Genomic DNA, 17,894 nt, shown 5'->3' with positions numbered 1-17,894 from the left:
AATCTTCTTGGGCATAAACTGAAAGTCAGAATTGCGGGATCACGTGGTGATTCTACGTTTAAGTTTTTGGGGAACCGCCATATGGTTTTCCAGGAGCCACACGGTTTCACGTTCCCGCACGGTGTTCTGATTTCTCCACCTCTGCGCCAACACTTACTTTCTGTTTTTTAAAATAATACTATGATAATGGGTGTAAAGTGGTGTCTCTTGATTTGTATCTCCCTGCTAACTAATGATGGCAAGCATCTTTTCATGGGCTTAGCGGCCACTTGTGTATCTTCTCTGGAGAAATGTCTATTGCAGTCTTTCACCTGTTTTTAATTGGGTTGTTTGGTTTTCTTCTTGCGGAGTTGTGGGAGTTTTTAAATATATTCTGGATATGAACCTCTTATCCGACATATAACTTCCAAGTGTGTCCTCCCATTCTTGGGTTGCCTTTTCACTCTTGACAGCGTCCTATGATGCAGAGAAGTTTAGTGCAAATTTATTTTTTAATTTTCTTGCCTGTGTTCCTCTAAGCTTCTTTGTCCATCCACAGCTGGGGCCTCATTTCCTCTGGGGGCAGGGTTCATTGTCATTCATTCAACATCCGAGGTCGGCCATTCATTCAACAAACCCTCCCTGGGGACCCACTGGTTGCCAGCTCTGCACTGGGCTCCACGATGAGACATCAGGACAGACGGACCCCAGGATGCGACGTCAGGACCGACGGACCCCAGGATGTGACGTCAGGACAGACGGACCCCCGGATGCGACATCAGGACAGACGGACCCCTGGATGCGACGTCAGGACAGACGGACCCCAGGATGTCATGTCAGGACAGACGGACCCCAGGCTGTGATGGCAGGACAGATGAACCCCTACCTACACAGGGCTCATGGTTCTGTGGAAGCCAGAGACAAGGGAACAGAAGGTTAAGAGACTGAGAGCCAGGGTGTACTGGGGCTGGGGACCAAAGAGAAGAGGCTGTCGGAGACAGTGAGGACAAAGCCGAGGATTCGAGGATGAGGGAGCGAGGCTGGCTGGAGCCTGGGATTCTCCGGAGGCAGGTGCGGCTGGGGTCTTCACTGGGGTTTTCCAGAGGCAGCCCTGGGACCGCGGCTCATGGGGAGGGGCAGGAGGAGTGGGGACGGGATCGATGAGAGAGAAGGAGAAGGTGGCCGCTAAAGGGTGCCATACGCTCCCCTGCAACCCAAACCGGGGGCTGGAGCCTCACCCCATGGGCCTCAGTGGTGGAGGTGGAGCTGGGACTGTCTGCGCTGCCAAGCACTCCATGTGTCCCCTCCCATGGTCCCACCCCCATCCTTCTCCCAAGAAGCCTCGCTACAGATGGGGTAGCCAGGCAGCCAAGGTGAGCTGGCCCAGCAGCTCTGGGGCTGGCTCGGGCCTGTCGCTGGTTAAGGGCTGCCCAGGGTCACCCACACCCAGTACACTCTTGCCTGGACTCATGACTCGGTGACAGACGCGGGCAGCCCGGACACGGTCATTCCAGCGACAGATGCGGGTGGCTCTGACAGGGTCATTCCAGGACCCAAGGTCAGATGCTCTCCGTGTCTGGGGGCTGCTGTAACTAAGGGCCACAGATTGGGGGGCATAAAGCACCCAAAATGTGCTCTCCCCGCTCTGGAGGCCAGAAGTCAGAGACCCGGGTGTCCCAGGGCCGTGCTCCCTCCAGAGGCTCCAGGGGAGGGTCCTTTCTGCCTCCTCCAGCTTCTGATGCTGCAGGCATTCCTGGCTTGTGGCCGCCTGGCTCCAGTCTCTGCCTCCGTTTTCATGTGGCTTCTCCCCTGTGTCTCTGCATCCTCTCCTCTTCTTATAAAGACAGCAGTCCTTTGGTTAAAGGCTCACCCTACATGCAGGACAGTCTCATCTTGAGATCTTTAATTCCATTTTCCAAACCTCTATTTCCTGGTAAGGTCACATTCTGAGGCTCTGGAGGGGGCCTCTCTGCTAGCAGATGCCATGAACTTGCCCTGGAATCCTGGAGGCCCCCTAGGCTGCAGCTGTCTGGGGGGCTCCAAGTGTCTGGATCTGCATGGACGCCTCCAGTGGCTCGGGGTCTTGACACCACTGTCGGAGCTTGATGCAGGGCCCTCTCTTGTTCTGGGCCCCACTCGAAAGTGATCATCTTCTGGGTCATCTAACAAATGGGCAGAGCGTTGCCGAAGCTGCCTGTTGAACCCAAAGAGACAGCCAAGCATTGCACTGCTTCCTTGGTGTAGGTGTGAGGAGCAATCACTTGTTCTTTGTTACAGATGTGGTCTCACTCTGCCGCCCAGAATGCATGCAGTGGTGTGACCACAGCTCACTGTAGCCTCTACCTCCTGGGACCAAGGGATCCTCCTGCCTCAGCCTCCCAAGCAGCTGGGACCACAGGCAGGGGATGGGTCTGAGTGTGTTGCCCAGGCTGAATAACTTGTTCTTTATGTGGAGGAGACCACCTGTCTCCTTGCAGTCTCCGAGGGTGCATTAGTCCCTGCCATCACATCCCAGACCACTGAACCCCTGAAAGCGGATATGGTAGCCCCAGAATCTTGGTGGGTTTACTGTCTGTCCTCTGGCACACAAGCACAAAGCATCAGAATGCGACTCCTGCTTCCCCAGAAGATTAACTCCATAGCCTTTGTGCAGTGAGCTCTCACGACGTTCCAAGAAACGTCTGGATGGCCCGCGAGTCACAGGGCTGTGTGGAGAGCAGGAACGTAGTCACCACCCTGGGAGGGGTCGTGCACGTGCACTACTGTCCTTCCCATGCGTGTGCAGACTGCTTATGATGCTCCTTCCACCCCAACAGGGACTGGGATCCGTGCGGTCTCCAGACTTGCCTCCCGGGAGCCCCAGGCCGGGTGCTCGAGCTTGTGTTGGCCTGTTCCAGTCCAGACATCACCTCTGGCAGAGTGGCTGTGGCTAGGACTCCCGGCTTGTTAGGTTGACCGTCACCCACCTGCCGTGGTCTGTCTGACCTCCGCAGGGGCCGGACTGCTGAACTCGATGAGAATAGGCTGGGACCACTGTGTGTGTATTTGTCAAGGCTTTCTGGGTGGCACGAATCCATGCCATCTCAGAAGGCATCTGCTTTGGGTTTCCCATCTTGGTGTGTACGCATGGGGAGTCATGGTTTTGGGAGTTTCAACTTGGTTTTTTCAGCCATCCAGGCTCTTACGCCACAGAAGGAAGTGACAGAAGGGCTTTGCCAGCTGCCACATCCAGCCCTTCCTCCAACCACGCACTCAGGCCAAGGGGAGTGGCCACAGAGTGGCCCAGGGACCTAGGGGCCCACTGGATGGAGCTGGCCCAGGGCCCCATTTATCACCCAGTGTCCATCCTTTCCTGCCTTAACAGGGGCCATGCCATGAGGTCACTGTGGTCTCCTGATACTGGCGTCAGCCAGGCTGGACATCAGACAGCACTGATGGAGCGGGTGGGCCCTTTCTCTAGCGTCCAGTTCCTCTAGTAAATGGCCAGTGGTCCCTCTGGGGATGCAGTGGGGGAACTGTGCATGTGTGCTTTTGTGTTGTAGGGTCCTTCCTCAAGGGCACCTGGCCGCCCCTCCAATTGCGGGCTCTGGATCTGGGAGCCGGCCACGTCTAGGACACTGTGAAGGATTTTTCTCTTGCTGCAGCTGACGGCAGCTTTCCTGACGCCTTCCACTAAGGGTGTCCTCGGGACTCTATGGGGAGGCAGAGATGATGGAGGAGGAGCAGGCACTTCTGGGAGGTCATCCTCCCAAACAGACCCACCCAGGTGGCCCAGGCCAGCACTCAGGCCCACTCCTTCTGGGTCAGAGCCCTGATCCCAGCCTGGGAGACTTCCAGGAGCCTCCTCTGCAATTCCCTTACTGGAATGCCCTTACTGTGTCCCATGGCCAGAGGAGAGGTCAGCTGAAACCAGCCGGGCCCCAACTGTGACACTGGCCAGTAGCCACGGCTCCCACGTCCTCATGGTCACTGTGGCCTCCATAACTCCTGAATGCTGGAGAACCGCGTGGCAGGGGCCTCCGGCTCCCACAGCCCTTCCCAGTCGCCATGGCGGAGGTCCAACACTGCACTGCACCCCAGGGCTGTCACCCTCCACTGCCCCAGCAGTGGGGCTCCTTCAGCCATCCCGAGCCCCCTCCCAGAGTCCCTTCTGGCCCCAGCTGACTTAGTGTGGCTCTTGGAAGCACCCCCGAGGACCAGGATGCACATTGATGCCATCTATTTGGGAAGGCAGGCGGCACAGGATGGGGGTGGATGGAGGACGGGAGGTAACTGGCAGGTGTGCTGCCGGCTCCCAGCGTGGGTCAGGGCTCTGTCCCCCGGGTTGGGAAATGGTGCAGAACTTGGAGCAGCCCCGCAGGGCCCCTGGCTGCCCCAGATGGTGCCAATTCTGGCCCGAGAACCAAGTGGGTGAGGGCACAGGTGTCACCAGCAGATGACACCTTGATGGAGGTGGCAGAGGTCCAAGGGGACACAGTAGGGGGCATCGCACTGTGGAGGGGGGCATCGCGTGGTGGGGGGAGCACTGAACAGTGTGGGGGGATCACACTGGATGAGAGGGCATCGCATGGTGGGTGTGTCACATGGCGGGGGGACATCGCATGGTGGGTGTGTCACATGGTGGGGGGGGACATCGCATGGTGGGTGTGTCACATGGCGGGGGGGGGACATCGCATGCTGGGGGCATCCACAGATTTCCTCCGCTCTTTGAGCCGCTGCTGTTTCCTATAGTGTCTCAACCTCTCGGGCTCAGTGCACTCACTCACTGTCCCCACTTGAACAGATAAGGATCCCGCACCTTGCTCCCACCAGGCCGTGCGGAGCCCACACACCCCGGGAGCTGACCACGGCCTCACCCCTTCCTTGCCTCTGATAGACTCAGGCCCCCCGCCAGGTCCCGTCCTCAGACCGTGCCTCCTCCACTGCCCTCTCAGGGAGGCCTCGTCAGGTCCCACCTGCACCCCCCTCCCAGGTCTAGGGTCAGCCACTTCCCCATACGCCTCTCAGACTGAACACATCCCAAACCAGATCCCCTCCCCACCACCCCTGCCTCTTCTGCTCACACTGCCTCAGCAAACGGCACCCCACCCACGTGGCATGTCCAGGCCAGGACCCCTGTTCCCACTCACCTCTCTCCTCCCTCAACCCCCACGCCCAACCCACAGCTGCAGTTTCTAAGGTGCAGGCAGCATCCCCTGCTCAGAGCTGCCCTGGGACTTCCCACTGTCATCACATCAAGATGCAAAATGCCTCCCAGCAGCTGGGCTCCCTCGGGATGGGCCCCACCATCCAGTGGCCTCCACTTTCCCTGTCTGTTTTGGAGGCCCGGGAGCCTACCTGCCACAAGGCCTTGTATACGCTTTTGCTGGGGATGCCCAGGCCCCCTTCCTGTCCCTCAGGGCCCCAGAGGCCTTTCCAGACCGTCCGGGGCACACACGACTTCTCCCAGCGTGGCTCTCTCCCCTCCATGGCTTTGATGGGGGCTGCGAGGGTGGGAGCCTCCTCTCTAGCCTGTAGTGCGCTCCTGGGGGCAGGCCCTCATCGGCCCGGCCTCTGCAAGCCACATACGGCAGGGCCTCCAGGAACAGAGGGGTGAGTGGGTGGGTGAGGACAGGCCCCAGGTTCACCCTGCTCTCAGTGGCTCTGGGTCACCTGCCATGACCCAGGCTGAGCTGAACCTTCCAAACATCTCCCTGTCTCCGGAAGCCCAGGGACCCCTGCCCACCTCAGGGTCCCCTTCCTGCCCTGCCCCTCTGGGTTTGAGGGGTCCTTGGAGGACAGTGCAGACCAGTGGGAGAGGAAATCCTTGTATTTTTCAGGGTGAATGGAAACAAAGCTCCTTGTTTATTTCCTGGTGAATGGGGGGGGGGGGGGGCGGAGTCAGGGTTAACCCTTTCTTCCCTGGGTTTAATTGTCCCCTTTCCGGCCTGGGCTCCTCCGCTGCTCCCATCGCCCCAGAAGCTTTCCTGAGACTGACTCCAGGGGGGAGGGGGAGTGAACAAAAAAACACAACAAAAGCAAAGCCGCAGCCGGAAAGAAGCCCCGGCGTGAGAAGTCTGAGAAGCAGGAAACTGTCTCCCCCGCCCCCATGGGGGTGTGCAACCTGGGACCTGGGGGGCGCACACCTGCTCAGGAGCCAGGGTCTGGCTGAGCGGCCCCTGCAGCTGGGAGGAGCCACTATTAACCCGCAGGCAGCCTTGGGGGTCCTTGTCTTGGGGGTGTCTGAGGCAGTTTTTCCCATGACCTCACCCGGAAGGGCTGAGCCACGCGGGAGGCCTGATCCTGACCAGGCTCCTGGAGCTGAGTACCCCCCGCCCCCGCCCCCGCCTCCCCCGCAACTGGCCCAGCACCCCCCTTGCAGCCAGGGCTGGGTTGGGGTTGGGAGTTAACCCTGCTGAGGCTGGAGATGCTGCACCAGGCCCCCGCCTTGGTGCCCACCTGCTGGGCAGTGGGCCAGCCTGGCTTTTGGGCTGACACCCTGAGACCCTGCTGCCGGGCTTCGGAGCCCAGTCTGACTCCAGGCCTGCACGGTGTCCTCCGCAGCCCTCGCTGCTGTAGGATGGATGAACCCACACAGCCGGGAGTGGGCCCGAGGGGTGAGGCCACCCCTACCACACTGGGCAGCGACCTCCGAGCCTGAGCTCCTGGAGTCCTCCCCACAGCTCATGAGGCAGGTACCGTCAGGGCCCATTTCAGAGAGGAGGGAACCGAGGCTGGGGTGCGATGACCGCAGGGGGCCCAGGAGCAAGGGCAGGCCCTCGCCCTGTGCTGCCTGGAGGCTGGGGTGGAGGCTCGGCAGCCCACGGCCCCCTCCTCCAGCAGAGCCGTGTCTGAGGGAGGCGCCAGGCCTCCGGAGTGGCTGTGACCCAGTCACCTCTCCTCCCTGGTCTCCACCACCCCCACCGCACTGGCGGGGGCTGCACTGGGAACGCAACCATCCGGCTAGTGCTGGTTCTCACAGCCCCGCCGGAGACTCCCACACTGTCCGCAGCTGCTCTTCTGGCTCCCGCCGGCCCCGCCCCCGGCTTTGCTGGAAACGCCAACCAGATGTTGGGACTGTTGCCTGTGGGGAGGGGGGTGCGGGAGGAAGCGAGGAAGAAGAGGAAGCTGCAGAGCCCAGCGCAGACGGGATCGGGGCTATGGACACATGAGCTCGGATGGGGAGACTGAGGAGGGCCCGGGGCTGACCCACCCAGATGGGCAGCACAGGCCCCTTTTGGGTCCCAGCTTGGCCTCGGCCCAGTGCTGCACCCTCAGGTCCCGCTCGGCCTCCCTGGCTGCCTCATCACAGCACCCTGGCGATGGCTGGAGGCTCAGCCCCGCAGGCCTTGCTCAACCCATCGTCACTGTGGAGGGTTCCTGGAGGGCCAGCTTCTGCCAGGCACCGCCACTCACCAGAGCCACGCCCTCCGGGAGGCTCGCCTGGGCCACAGACCCCGATGGCGTCCCCACCCTCTTGCCCTGCACACACAGAGGCACACACACGTGTGGATACACGTGTGCATACATGTGTACACTTGTTCCCACATATGCACATGCTCACACAGTGTGCATACACAGGCACACACATACACAAACTCACACAAGCATACATGTGCAATCTACACCATCGAGGTCATGCACAGATATGTTCACACACTGGCATACACGTATGTGAGTGCACACACATGCAAACAAGCACTCACGAGCACACACGCACATGCACACTGGAGCACCCGTGTGTGGACACTCGCGTGAGCAAGCACACACACGTACACACTCTCACACATGCACACACATGCACCCCTCACATGTAGAGGCACACACATGCACCCCTCTACACACACGGGCACACACCTGCACACCTGCGTGTGGACTCAGGTGAGCAAGCACTGGTGCACACGCACACTTTCTCACACGTGCACACCTGAATGTCATTCTCCCCGGGAATCCCACGCCGGCTTTGTGCGTGTGACAGTGGCCCCTGGCGCCCCTTCTGTGCGTCTCCCCACCCCCTGTCCTTTTCCTAGCCCACTTTGCCTGGGTGAGGGTTCAGAGGAGAATTTGCCGCAGGCTGTAGCTGAGGAGGCAGAGCCTGAGAGAAGACCATGATGCAGTGTGGTGCAGGCCTGGCCCCTGAAGCCTGCGGCTGCCACAGCCATTCTCAGGCCTTGTGTGGAGGGAGGCAGCAGCTGTCCCCTGGGATGTGGAGGGACACCCTTGCTCTCCAAGCAGACCGTGGACCTGTGCCCTGCCGAGCCTGCTCCCCACACAGAGGGACTGGGCATCCGCCACGCTGGGGACCTTGGGGACTTGTTGGGCCTCCCGCCATCTGGAAGAGCCTTTGCTCCCCACCTCATCCCCCTGGCCTAGGTGGGGAGTCTTGCAAACAGGGCCCTGGGGGCTCATGACCCTGCCCGCTGCATCCCGGGATGACCCTGCCTGATGCCTCCCAGGATGACCCTGCCCGCTGCGTCCCGGGATGAACGGCTGTGGGTATCTCCTGCAGGCACATGCAGGTGTTGTGTGTCAGCGAGGGATGGGGATGGGTGTGGGGCCGGTCTCCTTCTTTATGCTTCAGCAGGTAGGTAGGGTGCTGGTGGGGCCTGGCCCCTCTCTATGGCCTCCAGAGCTGCTGGCTCTGTGGGCCGCCTCCCCAGCCACTCCCTGCAGCCAAAGCATCTTTGGGAAGCCCAGCTCCAGCCACCCTCTGCCCTCCCCTTGACTGCAGGGCTCAGTTCCTGCAGCCCCGCCTGGAAGAGCCTGCCCCCTGCCCTCGCCCTCCAGCCACCCCAGGGTTCTGGTCTGTTTGTCTGGGGCACCTCGCTGTCCCCTCTGGTGGCTTACGTGACCCCCATCCATCCTCCTAGCCTTGGCTGGAACCCTGGGGGGCCCTCGCCATGGCAGGGGTAGGTGCCTCATCCTCGCTGGGCGAGCCCCTCCCATGCAGGGTCTTGGGGGAGGGAGGGCACTGCTACACCCTGACAGAGCCTGACTCTCAAGAGGCTCAGCAGATCTTCGAGCAGAGAATGAATGAAGAAATCAATCCATGCTGAGCTGAGAGAGCGCCAGTAGCCGGGAAAGGGATGCAGGGCCCAGGTGGAAAACTGCCCAGCGAGCTCCCTGCTCCTCCCCACGTCTCCTCCCAGAGAGGCCTTCCCTGCCCACGTGCTCACCCTGGGCTGCCCATCTCCACCCGCTGGCCCCATCTCCCTGTCCCGCTCAGAGAGTTGGGGGTGTTGGCCCAAAGTCCTATGGGGATCTGCCTCAAACCTTTAACTGCTGGGGCGGGGGCCATGCTGTTGCCTCATTCAGACACTTCTGTTTGCTGGTCCCTGGATGACAGATTCAGGGGGCAGCCAACACTGAGGGAGGGAGGAGCAGAGGCAACCGACACGTGAGAGTCAGGTGCCCAGAGCCCAGGCCTCACCCTGCGCTGGCTGTGTGATCTTATACAGGTTGCTTGCCCTCTCTGGGCCTGCCTGATTTCCCTCCTGTGAACGAGGCTGTGGCACGGGGCAGGGTGACTGCAACTCCCTGGTCACTCCTGCTGCCCTTGACCTCGTGACCCGAGCATGCCGGCTGCCTTGCGAGCAGCTTGCCCGTGGGAAGTGGAGGGCGAGGTGGAAGGAAGGCCGGCTCCAGCCTGCCCGGGGAGGGTGGCTGCAGCGCCGGCCCCTGGGAGCTCCTCATTGTGACAGGACCTTAGGGGAAGAGGAGAGGAAGTGGGAGGGCCTCAGACCCCCAGCAGTGGGGGAGGGAGAGATGGGGCCAAGGCCAGCCTCCCCCAGCTGTCAAGGACACCCCGGGAGGCTGGCAACCCTTGGCTGAGCCGGGCCCCATGGGGATGTGGGTGCCTGACGGGACAGTGGCTGTGTGTGTGTGACAGTGGGTGCTGCGGTCCCATGGAGCAGGGGACACGGCCCTCCCGGTGCAGGGGGCTCCTGCTGGGAGCCCTGACTAGCCTGGGAGGGTCCCAAGAACTTGGCGGGCCCCAAGGAAGCCCCTGGCCATGCTGTGGGGGTAGGAGTCCTGAGGCCATCGGGCCTTGGTCCTTCACCCTGCTTTTGTCACATTCCCTTGAAAGCCTGTCCTCCAGTTCCCGTAACGAAGTACCACAGACTGGGTGGCTTACAGCAGAAATGCATCCCCTCCCATTTCTGGAGGCCAACAGCCTGGGATGCAGGTGTCAGGAGGGCTGCGCTCCCTCAGGAGGCCCTTCCCGCCCCTCCCAGCTCCGGTGGCCAGTACGGCCTCTGCCTCCCTCACTCCAGCATCCCTGGCCTCTGTGCCTTTCCCGCTGGCACGAGGACACTTGACATTGCGTTTAGAACTCACCCGAGGCCAGGGAGGTCTCACCCCGAGATCCCCACCTTAATTCCATCTGCAAAGAGTAAGTTCACACTCTGAGGTTCTGGGTGGATGCATCCTGGGGGGCCACATTTCAACCCACTCCCAATGCCAGGGCCCTCAGCTGGGGCTGCCCCTCTGCCCCGGCACTGCCCCTGCCTCCCCAGGGGTTGCATCCAGCCCCCAGTGGCCTCAAGTCAGTTTCCCGGGGAAGCTGTGGGGAAAGTGCACCTGCAGAGGGGACACCCTGGGCAAAGGCCAGGGGGCAGGGCTGGGTATTCAGGGTCCTGGCTGTGCACCTGCTCCACTCTGCACGGGTGGCCTTCTTTGCCATGGATGTGAAGGCTCCAGGCCTCAAAGGCAGGGGCTGGGCAATGGGCGGCACCAGCCACAGGTGGGGCCCAACCCAGGCCGGGCATAGAAAGGAGACACCGCCTGTGGACCTGAGGGCCTGGGAAGCCTATGGCGGGAGCGTCCCCAGCCCCTGAGGTACAACCAGGGCCAGGCTAGGGTTTCTCGAGCTGGTGCCTGCACTGGGCCCGGGCCTCCCCAGCCTGGGCCAGCCCGGGCCAGCCCATGGCCCGGCTCCCAGGGTGCTGCAGAAATGTCCTTTTGTTGGCTGAACAAAGCAGCTTTGAGCTGGGCCCTTATCTCAGGCCACACTGAGATGGGCTGGAGCCGGCTAGCCAGCCTGGAGGGGTGCCCCCAAGCAAGGAGAGGCAGAGAGAGGCTCTCCAGGGATGCAGCAGGCCCATCAGATAAGGCCCTAGGCAGGCACAATGGGCATGGGTAGGCACAGGTGAGTACAGGTGGGCACAGGCAGACACAGGTTGGCACAGTTGGGCACAGGCAGGCACAGGTGGATGCAGACAAACTCCATCTCTGCCCCACCCTGCCAGGCACTGTCTTGGCTATGGAAGGCCCCAGGTGGCTCAGCGTGGCTGGGAACCCAAGGAGGCACAGGTGGGCTTCCCTGAGCTGGGCCAGGATAGTGGGGGGTGGCCCTCCCTCAGTGACAGGTGCTCAGTGGGTCAGGGGCAGCTCATGCTTGGCCCATCCCTGGGTCTCTCTGGAGACAAAGCACCTGACTCCAGGTACCTTGAGGGCAAGGCCAGGAAGGTGTGGCTGGCAGTGTCCCCTTTGCCCACCTATGTCTCAGGGAGCTGAGAGGCCTCAGAAACACACGCTGTCCTGTCCTGCTGTCCCAGGACCCGTTTCAGGCTTCCACGGTGCATGGTGCCTACCAGGAGAGACTCCAGTGCAGAAGAACAGCCACAGGGGCCGGTGGGCCACACGGCAGGCCTGGCCCCACCTGTGACACGGGTGGCAACCTTCCCCAGGAACATCCAGTGCCTCCTGCCTGCAACAGCCCACAGGGCACTGGATACAGAGGCGGTCAGTTGGTTCCTATGCCATGAGGCTCCCTCCTTCCTCCCTTTTTCCTGTCTCCCTACCTCCCTTATCTCTGTGTCTGGTGTACAGCTGGGCTCAGACAACATCTGTTGAATAAATGGATGGACGAATGAGTGAATGAATGAGTGAGAAAATGAGTGAGTGACTGAGTAAGTGAATGGGTGAGTGATTCAGTGAGTAAATGAGCAAATGAGTGAGTGAATGAGTGAGTGGGTGAGTGAGCGACTGAATGAGTAAGTGAGAGTGAATGAGTGAGTGTATGAGTGAATGAGTTTGTGATTGAGTGGGTGAGTTAGTGAATGAATGAGTGAGCAAATGAATGAATGAGTGAATGAGTGAGTGACTGAGAGTCAATGAGTGAGTGAATGAGTGAGTGAGTGAGTGAGTGAGTGAATGAGTGAATGAATGAGTGAATGAGTGAGTGAATGAGTGAGTGAATGAGTGAGTGAACGAGTGAATGAATGAGTGAGTGAGTGAATGAGTGAGTGAGTGAATGAGTCAGGGAGTGAGTGAGAGAATGAGTGAGGGAATGAGTGAGGGAATGAGTGAGTGAGTGAATGAGTGAATGAGTGAGTGAGTGAATGAGTGAGTGAATGAGTGAGTGAGTGAATGAGTGAGTGAATGAGTGAGTGAACGAGTGAATGAGTGAATGAGTGAGTGAATGAGTGAGTGAGTGAGTGAATGAGTGAGTGAGTGAATGAGTCAGGGAGTGAGTGAGAGAATGAGTGAGGGAATGAGTGAGTGAATGAGCGAGTGAGTGAATGAGTGGGTGAGTGAATGAATGAGTGAGTGAATGAGTGAGCGAGTGAGTGAATGAGTGGGTGACTGAGTGAGCGAAGGAGTGAATGAGTGAGGGAATGAGTGAATGAGTGAGTGAATGAGTGAGTGAGTGAGTGAAGGAGTGAGTGAATGAGTGAGCGAGCGAGTGACTGAGTGAAGGAGAGGTAGGGGTGAGGGAGGGGAGGCCCAGGCGGGGGCGGGTGTTCCCAGCAGGATGTGCTACCTTCTAAGGGGGTCTTGGGTTGGGCCCCCGAGGCTGCAGGTGAGCACAGGGGAAGGGCACTGCCTGCAGGAGGCTCACCCTGCTGGAGGTCCCGGTTTGAGGCTGAAGCCTCAAACGGTCTGGGGGCCTGGCCCAAGGCAGAGCTGGGCAGACACCATCCCTGCCCTGCCGGGGCTGCCCTGGCCACCGAGGGCCCCAGGTGGCTCAACACAGCTGGGAACTGAAGGAGGCACCTGGATTTTGAGGGAGACAAAGTGCGTGGGTCCTGTCTGAACAGGCTCATTTCAGCACCCAGTGTGTGGGGAAGGGCCCCCATCCCCGGCCATGCTCAGTGGCCAGAATGAGCCCTGAATCGGAGCTGAAGGCAGAGGTGAGGGTCCCAGAGACCCCACATCTCCTTCGGAGGCCAGGCGCCTGGCCCCAGTGTGGAGCTCCAAGCCCCTCCCCCAGCGCCCAGCCACATCCCCTGGGAGGACCAGGGGCCCTGTGATGTGGGGCCACCACCCTCCCCCTGACCCCTGGCATTCAGCCAGGTGGGAGAAGGCCAGCTTGTTCCTCCTGTGGTGCCCCGCCCACATGTCCCTCCCCAGGCTGGGGTGGGCGCAGCCTCATTGGAGCAAACAGTTCCTTCCTTCTTGCCCGTGACTGGGGTCTCAATGTTTCCCTTGCCTCCCATGGGTCCCCCTCACTTTCCCACAAGCATTTATGGCATAAAAATAACTTCTTTGGGAATGGCAGTCCCTGCTGGGCTCATGTGGGCCCCCAGCCTCAGGGACCTCTGACTGCAGGCCCCGCCCCAGGCCAGGCCCCTGAACGTTGCTGGGTGGGGAGAGTGCTCCCCAACAGAGCTTCCCGGCTCAGCTTCCTGAGAAGCTGCCTGGTCCGGGCTGCAAACTTGCAGGTGAGGGTCTGCCTCACGGACCCCGGGGAGTTGGATGGGAGGGCGGCCCCTTCCAGCCTCTTCCTTGTCACATTTTACACTCCAGGTTGATGGTGTTCTCAGGGGACGTGGCTTGGGACTGACAGCCTCACCCTGTCACTTGGAATCTTCCCGCTATTGTGAATCAGAGTCCCACAGACACAGCCTCCCGCCAGGAAATCAGGGTTCCCCAGGGCAGGGCTCCTGGGCCACAGCTGTGGGGGCGCCCGGCGGCTCGACTGCTGCACCACAGCGGGCTCAGGTTGTATCTGACTTTTCAGAGAACGTCCCTGCCTCGAAGTTCTCATCACTCAGGAAGAGAAATAGCTAGCCCCGGTGTGGGGAGGGGCCCAGAGCCTGGCTCATGCCCCTAGGCCACCCCCACACCCCACCCTCTGGGCCTCAGTGTCCCCCGGCCGTGTTTGTGGGGATTTCAGCAGGAGGTGCTGTCTGGGTGTTTGGTATCTGGGAGGTGCCAGGCCAGCAGCGCAGCGCGATGACTGCATGGTCACGACAGTGATGCCTCGTGCCACACACTCCCATGCTGGAACCATCAGAGCTGGCTGGTTTCCACCTGTCCAAAAACATCTTAACCAAAGCCCGCGTTCTTGCACAGATTTACCTCCAGTTTATGGGATTACTTCTTTAGATGCAATCAGCGTTTTCTGGAAGACTGGGAACACTTATGGGTCTTTTTTTTTTTTTTTGAGATGGAGTCTCGCTCTCTCGCCTAGGCTGGAGGGCAGTGGCACGATCTCGGCTCACTGCAAGCTCCGCCTCCCAGGTTCATGCCATTCTCCTGCCTCAGCCTCCTGAGTAGCTGGGACTACAGGCGCCCGCCACCACGCTCGGCTAATTTTTTTGTATTTTTAGTAGAGACGGGGTTTCACCGTGTTAGTCAGGACGGTCTCGATCTCCTGACCTCGTGATCCACCCACCTCAGCCTCCCAAAGTTCTGGGATTACAGGCGTGAGCCACCGCACCCGGCCTTACACTTATGGGTCTTGAAGTCAAAGGAGCCCGCAGTGATGCCGCCAGCACCTGGGGTTTGTCCAAGCCCCGCAGCAACTCCGGCCCTGGAGCCTGGGCGCCCCTCGCTGGGATCTCTGATCCAGTCTCGCCTCTTTTTGTGTCCATCCGCAGACAAATACCTGTTACGTTCTAGGTGCTGAGGACACAGCGTGAGAGAGAAAAGGACAGACGCCTCCTTCTTCCTGGAGCCTGGATGGGGCAGACGGGCACGGGGGAAGCCTCAGCCACTGTCTACTCAGATTTCCACACGCCACTGCCGAGTGGCCTCCTGTTCTCTGTGTCTGTGTCTCCTCTTCTGACTCTTAGAAGGACACCTGTCACTGGATTTAGGGCCCTTCCAGGTACTCCAGGATAATATCATCTGCTGGAGATCCCTACCTCGATCACAATTGCGAAGACCCTAATTCCAAGTAAGTTTCCAGCTGGGCTTTGCGGCGGCTCATACCTGAAATCCCAGCACTGTGGGAGGCCCAGACAGGCAGATCTCTTGAGGTCAGGAGTTCAAGACCAGCCTGGCCAATGTGGTGAAACCCCGTCTCTACTAAAAATACAAAAATTAGCCGGGTGTGGCGGTGGATGCCTGTAATCCCAGCTACTCAGGAGGCTGAGGCATGAGAATCGCTTGAACCCGGGAGGCAGAGGTTGCAGTGAGCCGAGATCGTGCCACTGCACTGCAGCTTGGGGGATAGAGTGAGAGTCTGTCTCCAAAAACAAACAAACAAACAAACCAACAAACAAACAAATAAGTTTCCATCTGCACATCTGCAGGTTCCGGGGCTTGGGAGGTGGACATGGCTCTTGGGGGCCACCATTCACCATTTGGCTCACTGCTCTGGGGAACAAAGGACCCCAGTTACTCAAGGGGAGTGAGGGGAGTTCCCAGCAGAGCGCTGTGAGCCAAGGGTGGGAGGCCAAGGGGCAGGGACCACTGTGTCCTCTGGAGTGGACAAGGGGGCACTGAGGAGTGGATGAGGGTGTGGCCCTCCTGACAGCCCAGCCTCCGCTGGAAGTGGGGACCTGAGTCCCGGGCTCTGCCCTCTCCTGCCACCCCACAGGGCCTAGGCCAGCCTTGCCACGACCCTAAATCTTCTCCCTACTCCTGCCCTCACCTCAGCCTCTCCGGAGACAGCCTCCTCACCACTACCCTGGCCCAAGCGGGGAAAGCCCCACCACCCTGGGCTCCCAGGATGAGTCAGGTCCCCTCTCCTTGCCAGGCCCAGCTGGCAGTGAGGTCCTCAGCCTGGCACAGCACCTCATGTGCAAACACGGCTTGATGAAAGGGCAGGAATTAAGCTTTGGTAGGGAGACTGAACGAGGAGAGAGAGAAGCATGTGGTGGTGAAAATGGAGGGAAGGCAGGGGGCTGGCAGGGGGCTGGGTGCAGCCCCAGATCTTGTGGAGTCTGGGCCCCAGGCTGGGCAGGCTGGGCCCGCAGCACCTGTTTTTGCACACAAGGCCTGCCCTGACGAGGTGTCCTCTGCCGGATCCCGGGTGACTGTGCCTGTTGGGGGTCCTGCCAGGCCACCAGGTCGCCTCCACACCCTGTTATGTCTCTGCAAGCATCGGTGTGTGACAGCGACTGGCAGAGCTGGGCAGGCAGGAGGCCTCTGTCTGGACCCTCAGCCTCTGCCTCGGCTCCTCTTCCAGGTGGCTGGACTTGCTCCCTGATACCCCCAACCTGCAGACACGCGGCCTTGGATTCAAGTGGGGCTGGGCTCCTTGGCCTCTGCCAGGCCACCCCACCCTCCCCCAGCTCCCAGCAGAGGCCAGCACCCAAAACACTGCAGGCCAGCAGAGCTGGAGATCAGCAGACCCCAGAGGTGTAGACCTCCTGGCTCCAGACCTGGTCCTCCCCGCCCCGCTGGTGGTGCGGCCTCAGGCCAGTCCACTGCCTCTCTGCGCCTCGCCCTTCTCGCCAGGACTCAGGCCTAGCCTTACGAGAGAGGGTAAAACCAGACAACAACGGCAGGTCCTCCACCTGCACCTGGCCCCTCGGACTCCACCTACACCCGGCCCCTCAGAGGTGCCCAATAAACTCTGGTGCTGACAGTTGTGCCTGACACCCCCCTGTCTCCTTTTGTGATCTTCCACAGATCACGCTGCTGCTTTGTGCCTCAGTTTCCCCATCTGTACCACAGGGGGCTGGATCAGACATCGCTGAGATCTTTGTAGAGCAGCACAGCTCCGTTGCTGATGTTCTAAGTAACCGAATTGTGTCCGGGATGCTGAGGTGTAACAGCCTTATCAGGGCTGGGCGTGGTGGCTCAGGCCTGTAATCCCAGCACTTTGGGAGGCTGAGGCGGGTGGATCACCTGAGGTCAGGAGTTCAAGACCAGTCTGGCCAAGATGGTGAAAGCCCATCTCCATTAAAAATACAAAAATTAGCCAGGCGTGGTGGTGCATGTCTGTAATCCCAGCTACTCAGGAGGCTGTGGCAGGAGAATCGCTTGAACTGAGGAGGCAGAGGTTGCAGTGAGCCGAGATCACACCACTGCACTCCAGCCTGGGTGACAGAGCGAGACTCTGTCTCAAAACAAACAAACAAACAAAACAAAACAAAACAAAAAGCAGCCTCATGAGGACAGACTCCGCTGAGCAGTGGCAGAGCGAGGCCTGTTCACAGATGGGTGTTAGGAAAGGAAGGATGTGGCCCGGCGCGGTGGCTGACGCCTGTAATCCCAGCACTTTGGGAGGCCGAGGCAGGCGGATTACCTGAGGTCAGGAGTTTAAGACCAGCCTGGCCAGCATGGTGAAACCCCGCCTCTACTCAAAAAATACAAAAATTAGCCAGGCATGGTGGTGGCGCATGGCTGTAATCCCAGCTACTTGGAAGGCTGAGGCAGGAGAATCACTTGAACCTGGGAGTCGGAGGTTACAGTGAGCTGAGATTGCGCCACTGCACTCCAGACTGGGCAACAAGAGCGAAACTCCGTCTTAAGAAAAAACAAAACAAAACAAAAAAAACCCACAGTGGTTAAAACAGAGTGATACTGGCACAAGAATAGGCACGAAGACCAACGGCGCCGAGTCCAGAAACAGACTCAAACAGATAAGGAATGTGGCATGTGACAAAGACAGAATGTCAAATCAGTGATAAAAACAGATCATTCAAAAACCCCTCCACACCTGGGAAGCCGGGGAGCCATCCAGAAAAAATAAAGTTGAATGTCTCACACCTCATACCAAAATAAATTTCAGATGGATCTGAGATTTCAATGTA

The sequence above is a fragment of the Gorilla gorilla genome, chromosome 13 (genome assembly GCF_029281585.2).
Source record: "Gorilla gorilla gorilla isolate KB3781 chromosome 13, NHGRI_mGorGor1-v2.1_pri, whole genome shotgun sequence".
NCBI lineage: Eukaryota > Metazoa > Chordata > Mammalia > Primates > Hominidae > Gorilla > Gorilla gorilla.
This window is presented reverse-complemented; position numbering follows the sequence as displayed.